This window comes from Arachis ipaensis, chromosome B5 (genome assembly GCF_059453495.1).
Source record: "Arachis ipaensis isolate K30076 ecotype BB chromosome B5, ASM5945349v1, whole genome shotgun sequence".
In the NCBI taxonomy this organism is placed as follows: domain Eukaryota; kingdom Viridiplantae; phylum Streptophyta; class Magnoliopsida; order Fabales; family Fabaceae; genus Arachis; species Arachis ipaensis.
In genome coordinates this window covers 50,728,693-50,737,492 of record NC_142440.1, presented here as the reverse complement: position 1 = coordinate 50,737,492, position 8,800 = coordinate 50,728,693, and the positions used below count along the sequence as shown (strand labels likewise).

The 8,800-nt window shown below is 42.2% G+C and overlaps 1 non-coding gene across 1 annotated transcript; it reads left to right on the top strand.

The window, feature by feature from the left end:
- The first annotated feature begins 4,567 nt into the window (after nt 1–4,567).
- On the top strand, nt 4,568–4,674 carry LOC148564150 (small nucleolar RNA R71). The gene has a single exon (XR_015884284.1). It is a non-coding gene; the product is annotated as a small nucleolar RNA R71 (small nucleolar RNA).
- Nucleotides 4,675–8,800: the final 4,126 nt, after the last annotated feature.

Genomic DNA, 8,800 nt, shown 5'->3' with positions numbered 1-8,800 from the left:
AAGGGTCCTGACCATCATGACTTGAGTTTGCCAGGGAACAGTCTCAATTTGGAGTTGTAAAGGAGTACTTGTTGCCCCTTTTCAAAACTCCTTAGTGCCAGATGCAGGTCATGTCTTCTCTTCGCCTTTTCTTTATAAATCTTGGCATTTTCATAGGCTTGAGATCTAAATTCCTCCATCTCTTGCAGTTGTAGGATCCTCTTTGCACCAGCAGCAATGCTGTCAAAGTTTAGTATCTTGAGAGCCCAGAGAGCTTTGTGTTCCAGCTCTAGTGGTAAATGACAAGCTTTCCCATACACCAGTTGATATGGGGACATTCCAAGTGGAGTTTTGAATGCTGTTCTGTATGCCCAAAGAGCATCATCCAGCTTCTTTGACCAATCCTTTCTTGATGCACCCACAGTCTTTTCCAGAATCCTCTTTAGCTCTCTGTTGGATATCTCCATTTGCCCACTTGTTTGGGGATGGTAAGGCGTGGCCACCTTGTGTTTTACCCCATATCGTAGGAGAAGAGCTTCTAGTGGTCTGTTACAAAAATGGCTCCCTCCATCACTGATGAGTGCTCGTGGGACTCCAAACCGGCTAAAGATATTCTTCCTGAGGAAGTTCATGACCACCTTGTTATCATTTGTTGGGGTTGCAATAGTCTCTACCCACTTAGAAACATAATCCACTGCTACCAAGATGTACTTGTTTGAATATGAGGTTGGGAATGGTCCCATGAAATCGATTCCCTACACATCAAACAGTTCCAATTCCAAGATGAAATTTTGTGGCATCTCATTTCTTTTGGGCAAGTTTCCAGATCTTTGGCATTTATTACAGCTCTTTACTAGTTCTATGGCATCCTTGAAAAGGGTGGGCCAAAAGAATCCGCTTTGTAACACCTTTGCTGCAGTTCTGTCCCCTCCAAAGTGGCCTCCAAAGCATGAGCCGTGGCAATTCCATAGGACCTCTCGTCCTTCTTCTTCCGAAACACATCTTCTAAGGATTCCATCTGAACACTTCTTGAAGAAATATGGCTCATCCCAGACAAAGTATTTTGCATCATTCATGAGCTTCCTTTTTTGATGTTTATTGATCTCTGGAGGTAAGGCCCCAATTGCCTTGAAGTTGGCAATGTCTGCGAACCATGGTGCTTTGTGAACTGTCATCAGCTGCTCATCAGGGAAGAGCTCGTTCACACTTGTGTCATGTGTTCCACTTTCCTCATGTGGGATTCTGGATAGGTGATCTGCTACCTTGTTCTCCACTCCTTTCTTGTCTCTGATTTTAATGTTGAATTCCTGCAACAATAAGATCCATCTTATTAGTCTTGGTTTTGATTTTTGCTTGGCAAACAAGTATTTAAGTGCTGTATGCTCTGTGAAAACAATCACTTTAGCACCGATGAGTATAATCTAAACTTGTCAAATACAAAAACTATTGCTAGCAACTCATTTTCAGTAGTGGTATAATTTCTTTGAGTATCATTGAGAACTTTGCTAGCATAGTATATCACATGGACTAAGTTATCTTTCTTCTGTCCTAACACTGCCCCAACTGCCAAATCAGATGCATCACACATCAATTCAAATGGTAAGTTCCAATCAGGTGGGGAAATGATAGGAGCAGAGGACAACCTTATTTTCAAATTTTCAAATGCTAGCATGCATGATTCATCAAAGATAAATGGTGTATTAGATACAAAGAGATTACTTAAGGGCTTGGCTATCTTTAAAAAATCTTTAATAAATCTTCTGTAAAAGCCAGCATGCCCTAAAAAGCTCCTAATTGCCTTGACATCACTGGGTGGAGGCAGTTTTTCAATAAGTTCCACTTTAGCCCTGTCCACTTCAATGCCTTGGTTAGAAACCTTATGGCCAAAGACTATTCCTCCTGTCACCATAAAGTGACATTTCTCCCAATTCAAGACCAGATTGGTCTCTTGGCACCTTTTCAATACTAAGGAAAGGTGACTCAGGCAGCTAGTAAAGGAATCTCCGAATACCGAAAAATCATCCATAAAAACTTCGATGAATTTCTCTATCATATCTGAGAAGATAGAAAGCATGCAGCGTTGGAAAGTCGCAGGTGCATTACATAGCCCAAATGGCATGCGCCTGTAGGCAAACACTCCATATGGACAAGTAAATGAAGTTTTCTCTTGGTCTCTGGGATCAACCACTATTTGGTTATATCCTGAATAACCATCAAGAAAACAGTAATATGCGTGTCCTGCGAGTCTTTCCAACATCTGATCCATAAATGGGAGAGGAAATGGTCCTTTCGTATAGCCTCATTGAGTTTCCGATAGTCTATGCACATCCACCATCCTATGATGGTCCTTGTAGGAATTAGTTCGTTCTTCTCATTGGGAACTACAGTGATTCCTCCCTTTTTGGGCACGACATGCACGGGGCTGACCCAGGGGCTGTCTGAGATCGGGTAGATTACCCCTCCCTGCCATAACTTCATAACTTCTTTCTGTACCACTTCCTTCATGATTGGGTTCAGCCTCCTTTGGGATTGAATGGATGGTTTGGCATCATCTTCCAGTAGTATCTTATGCATGCATATGGCTGAACTTATTCCTTTCAGGTCAGCAAGAGTCCATCCAATGGCATCCTTGTGCTTTCGTAATACTTTGAGTAGTTCATCCTCTTGATCTTGGCTGAGGCACGAGCTTATGATCACTGGGTAACTTTCATTTTCTCCTAAGTATGCATATTTGAGAGTGGGTGGCAGTGCTTTGAGTTCAAGTTTAGGTGCTTCTGACTTTTCGTTCTCTTCTTTTGATGCCCCTTGTATATGAATCTCTACTGTTGTAACTTCTTCACTGAATGTTGACTCCTCCTCTGTTAACCCTTCAGGTTCTTCTTCTTCAAAACTCTCATGCACTGCATCTTCAAGTGAGTCCAACCTCATATATTCTCCCAATTGTTCTGGTGGATAACTCATGGCTTTGAACACATTGAATGTCATCTTTTCATTGTGTAATCTCAGGGTGAGGTCCCCCTTTTGTACATCAATGACAGCTCCAGCAGTGGCCAAGAACGGCCTTCCCAGGATGATGGAAGCCTTGGTTTCCTCCTGCATGTCCAGCACTACAAAGTCTGCTGGGAAGATGAAATCTCCCACTTTCACCAGCAAATCTTCTACTACGCCATAAGGGAACTTGAACGTTCTGTCTGCCAGTTGTAGGGCCATCTTTGTTAGTTTAGCCTCTTCAATCTTCATTTTTCTCATCATGGCTAACGACATCAAATTTATGCTGGCTCCTAAGTCACATAGAGCCTTTTCCACTGTGATCTCCCCTATGATAAAAGGGATCTGAAAGCTCCCCGGATCCTTCAATTTCTGGGGTAGTTTATGCTGAATGATAGCACTACATTCCTCGGTTAGTATCACAGTCTCGCTGTTCTTCCAGCTTCTCTTCTTAGTCATTAGCTCCTTTAAAAACCTGGCGTAGAGGGGCATTTGCTCTATTGCTTCAGCAAAAGGTATGTTGATTTGTAGTTTCTTGAAGATTTCCAAAAATCTCAAGAATTGGCTGTCATCCCCCTTCTTCTTTAATTGCTGAGGGTATGGGACTCTTGGGACGTCTGGCTTTAGCACTCCTTCCCCCGTTTTGTGAACTCAAAGTGGGAACTCAAGCTCCATCCTGCACTTCTTCCTTTTCATTTGAGTCCTTTTCTTGTGGTTTCTGGGTGGTTTCCTTCAGTTCCTTCCCACTCTGAAGGATGATAGCCTGACACTCCTCTCTTTGGGTTGAGTTAGTATTACTGCGAAAGTTGTGGCTGGGAATTTGCTTGAATAGGTAGCCAATTTGTATCTCAAGTTTCTTGATGGCAGCATCCGGATTCTGCATATTGGACATCACTTCTTCTCGGAATGCTTTACTGTCTTGAATCTCTTTGCATATGCCTTCAAGTAGATTCTCAATCCTTAAGAGTCTGTCATCAAATGATGGTGGATTGGGATTAGAGGTAGAAGGATGAGGAGTGTTATTTTGGTTTTGATATGGATGTGGAGAGGTGTTGTCATGGTGGTGTTGATATGTTCTCTGTGTGAATTGTTGGTGAGCTACATTGTTGTTGGGGTTGTGATTTCTCCGATCTTGGCCTTGATCTTGTTGATTCCCCCACCCAAAGTTTGGATGATTCCTCTAACCAGGGTTGTAGGTCTTGGAGTATGGATCATGGTTTTGCCTAGATGAATTCCCAATGTAGTTGGCTTCCTCCTGACTACCCTCTGCTTCTTCATTCACTCCTTCTTGGGTTGCTGATGAAGTGGTGATTGCTGCTACTTGGTTTCTCTCCATCTTCTTGGTGAGGTCAGCCAGCTGCTTGGTAATGAGCTTATTTTGGGCCAACAGAGCATCTACATTGTTTAGCTCCATCACTCCTCTAGTGTTCCCTCTTTCAGAAGCATAGAAATAGTCATTTTCTGCTACAGTTTCAATGACATCTATGGCCTCCTCAATGGTCTTCTTCTTGTTCAGAGATCCCCGGATGAGTGGTCTACTGCTTTCCTTGATTCATAAGAAAGGCCTTCATAGAAAATGTGTAGCTGCACCCATTCATTGAACATATCTTGTGGACACCTCCTTGGCAGGTCCTTAAACCTCTCCCATGCTTCATATAGAGTCTCACCATCTTGTTGCCTGAAAGTTTGGACCTCAGCTCTCAGCCTGTTGATTCTTTGGGGAGGATAGAATCTGGCTAAAAATTTGTTTACCACATCTTCCCAAGTTGTCAAACTCTCCTTCGGAAAAGACTCCAGCCACTTGGCTGCCTTATCCTTGAGTGAGAATGGAAATAAGAGCAGTCTACAGGTGTCAGGATGAACACCATTAGACTTCACCGTGTCACATATCCTCCGGAAGGTGGTTAGATGTTGATTGGGGTCTTCTTGGACGCCTCCTCCGAATGAACAGTTGTTCTGAACAAGGGTGATGAGCTGTGGTTTTAGTTCAAAATTGTTGGCATGGATGGTTGGCTTTTGATTGCTACTTCTACAGTTTCCTGTGTTTGGGTTGATGTAAGAGCCCAAAACTCTTCTCTCCTCCCCAGCATGATTTGCTCGACCTTCTCTGCCATGGTTGTGAGCCTCTTCTTTATGATGGTTTTCCATGTTTTCTTCCAAGTTTGGTTCAAAGTATTCCTCCTCTTCCTCGGCACCAACTACTCGTTTTTCTCTTGCTTCCCTCCTTAATCTAAAGAAGGTCCTCTCAGGTTCAGAATCAAAGGAAGTTGAAGCTCCGCTTCTTCTCCCTGTCATACAACCAATAAAGCACAAGCAAGGAAAATAGATGCAGAAAGTATTTCTGTTAGAATTACTATTAGTGTGAGTGATGCAATATATCAAACAGTTAGTGGGTTAGTGAATTGAATTGTAAATAACTACAAAAAACGAAAAAGTAGGAGGAAGGGAAGAAATTAACTAAAACTAAAAGTAAATTACTCAAATAGAAAATTAAATCAAACAAACTAAAAATGCTCAATCTAGTTATCCTCCAATTTAATCATTGTTGATTCAAAATCAATCTCCGGCAATGGCGCCATAAACTTGATACGCCGAAAACTTGTCTCGTAACAAATTTCCTTCGGCAAGTGTACCGAATTTGTTGTCAAGTAAAAACTCACAATATAGTGAGGTCGAATCCCACAGAGATTGATTGATCAAGCAACTTGAATTAAAGGAATGTTCTAGTTGAGCAAACCAGAATTTGAGTTGAGAATTACATAAAATTAAATGGCGGGAACGTAAATATTGGAAACAGTAAATGCTGGAAATAAAGAGCTAAATGTAAATGGTGGAAAGTAAATTGTAGAATCTTAAATGGGAATGGGGCAATTGCTCATAAAAGTAAATGGCAGAAATTAAAGAGAATGGGTAAGATCAGAAATGGGGAGTTCATTAGGCTCAGGAGATGTTGTATTCTCCGGATCAAGTTCATTTTCATCTCTTCCTCAATCAATGCATTCATTGATCTCCTTGGCAATCTTAAGTGATCGAATTACAATTCCTTGTAATTCAATCTCTCAAATCTTGATCAATAGCCAATTCCTTGGTCAATTGCTCATGAGAAGAGATGAAGTATGGTCACTGATTATACCACATGCATTTCCCAAATCAAGTGTTGGAAGGATTATAGTCACATATCCATCCACACCCAATTTGGTCCAGCATGAGAAAGAATTTCTAGCATGATCCCTTCATTCCTCTTTCAAGGTTCAGAAGAGATCCAAGTATGAATAGCTTCTTTTCCAAGATAACTACCCAATTATATGAAGATCGAAAGCTTTCTAGTAAAATCAAGAGAAAAGATAGAAGAAGGAGAACGAAAACTAAAATTGATCCATCAAATTACAACAGAGCTCCCTAACCCAATGAAAGGAGTTTAGTTGTTCATAGCTCTAGAAAATGAAAACAAAGATGGAGAATACATGCTGAAAATAAAACTAGAAATCTAGAGAAAGTAAATACAGAGAGTAGTTCTATGCCAAAGGCTCCCTAAAGTTTCCAGCTCTCTCAACTAATTCAAAGCTACTCCTATATATACTACTCTTTTGATCTTCTAGTTGGCTCTTCAAGTCTTGGGTATGGGCCTTTGGATCCTGAGTTTGAAGCAGTTATCTTCTTCATTGGGCTTAGCTTTGCTTGCAGAGAGAAAGTGTGAAGTAGGCAGGGACTTTTACCTCAGGACATTAGTGGTGTTAACGTTAAGTGAAAGTCTGGGTTCGAGAATGTTAGTGACAATCACCTTTTTCACTAACGTTGCTCACCCAAGTATGAACCACGTTAACCTCAATGTTAGTGGCACAAACGTTACCACTAACGTTGCCTCTTGGTCCTTCGCACACGTTATTGGGACTTACCTTTCCCAATAACGTTGATAAGCTTCCCTCTTCCCTACATTAGAGTCCACGTTAACTTAGTTAACGTGGCTCTTAACATAAGCTTGCCAATCCTTCGAGAACATTAGTGACACTTACCTTTGTCACTAACGTTCCAATGTGCCCCTATTTCTCACGTTAAAGTCCACATTAACTAGGTTAACGTGGCTTCTAACGTAGTCATGCTAGCCATCTCCAACGTTAGTGACAAAGGTGAGTGTCACAAACATTGCCTCATTGTCTCTTTATCCACGTTAGCTTCCACGTTAACTAAGTTAACGTGGGAGTTAACGTTGCTCATGGTGGCTCTTGGTGGTTCACCCCAACATTAGTGACAAAGGTAAGTGTCACTAACGTTGGCGACCAATTGCTCTCTCCATGTTAGCTTCCACGTTAACTAAGTTAACGTGGGAGTTAACGTGGCTTATGGAAGCTTGGCCAATGTTAGTGACAAAGGTGAATGTGACTAACGTTGGCTTCCCTTTTGCTTCTTAACGTTAGAAGCCACGTTAACTAAGTTAACGTGGCCAATTATGAGCTTGGTCCAACGTTAGTGACAAAGGGGAGTGTCACTAACGTTGGCCTTATTGTCTTCTTCCACGTTAGAGTTCACGTTAACTTAGTTAACGTGACTCTTAACGTGGGCTTATGATGGCTTCGAGGGCGTTATTGGCGATTACATTTCTCATTAACTTTGCAAGTTAGCACCTATTCCACGTTAGAGGTCACGTTAGTGGGACTAACGTGACTGCTAACGTGGTTCTTCTTTGCTTCCTTTGTCCTGAAATCAAGCAACAAAGTGCATCAAAGTTCTAGTCCAAGTCATGAGTCATGCATCATCCAATTTATCATATAATTCATGCAAAATCCTCATGAAATCATGTAAAGTGCACAATGTATGCTTGAATCAAGATGTAAGTGAATATCTACCCAAAACTAGCTTATTTTCTAAGAAAATGCATGAAACTACCCTAAAAGCAGTAAAGAAAAGGTCAGTGAAACTGGCCAAAATGCCCTGGCATCAGCCGTCGCCAGGAGAGAAGAGTGACACAGAGGAAGGAGATGAAGCTTCATTGTCGTCGCGCTTTGCTACCACGAGGCCGCCGTCGCCGCTGCTTCGAAGGGAGCCGTAGTCATCGCCGTCAAGCATGAAGGGTGGAGAAGAGAGAGCTTGCTCATCGCAGGAAGCATAGCCGCGCCATCGCCGTTGAGCCTAGATGCCATCGATAGAAGCCACCGCCGCCGCCTGAGAAGAACCTGCAGAGAGAGAGGGAGCCCGAGAGAGGAACGCAAACCTCTGTGTTGCGCCATCATTCTGTCGCTGTTCAGCTGGGTTGATGCCGCCTTTGCTGTCCAAGCTGTCACCATTGCAGGATACATACAGAGGAGAGGGAGAAAGGATCTTCGCCGCTGTTAGGGTCGTTGGTGAGTCTTGTGCCACCATCAGAGTCGTTGTTCTGCCACCATCAAGTTTGGAGGAGGACGCCGCCACTGTCACCATTGAAGCTTGCCGGGGAAGGAGATATTGACAGAAGAAACTGCTACTGCTTGGCTGAAGCTGAGACCTTTCACCATCACTGGAGCTGCCCAGAATCATCATGGTAGCTGCTAAGAGAGCAGAACGGATGTTAGAACTGCCGATGGAGCTGCTGGGTTTAGTGATTTCCGCGAGTTTCGACTTTGAGGTAGGGGATTTAACGTTTTTAATTTAGAATGCCTACAAAGTTATTGGATAAGTGCAAATGGTTAATAATAGTTAAGAATTTCTTAATTGACAATAACGACTTGAAATGTGTTTGAGAATGGTTAGCTATTGTGATTTTTCTGAGTTATGATTCGAATTAAATGTGGTTGTGAACGGTGATTAACCTGGTAATATTGATTTTGATTTGAGGCTGTAACTATTACCGATTTTCTAA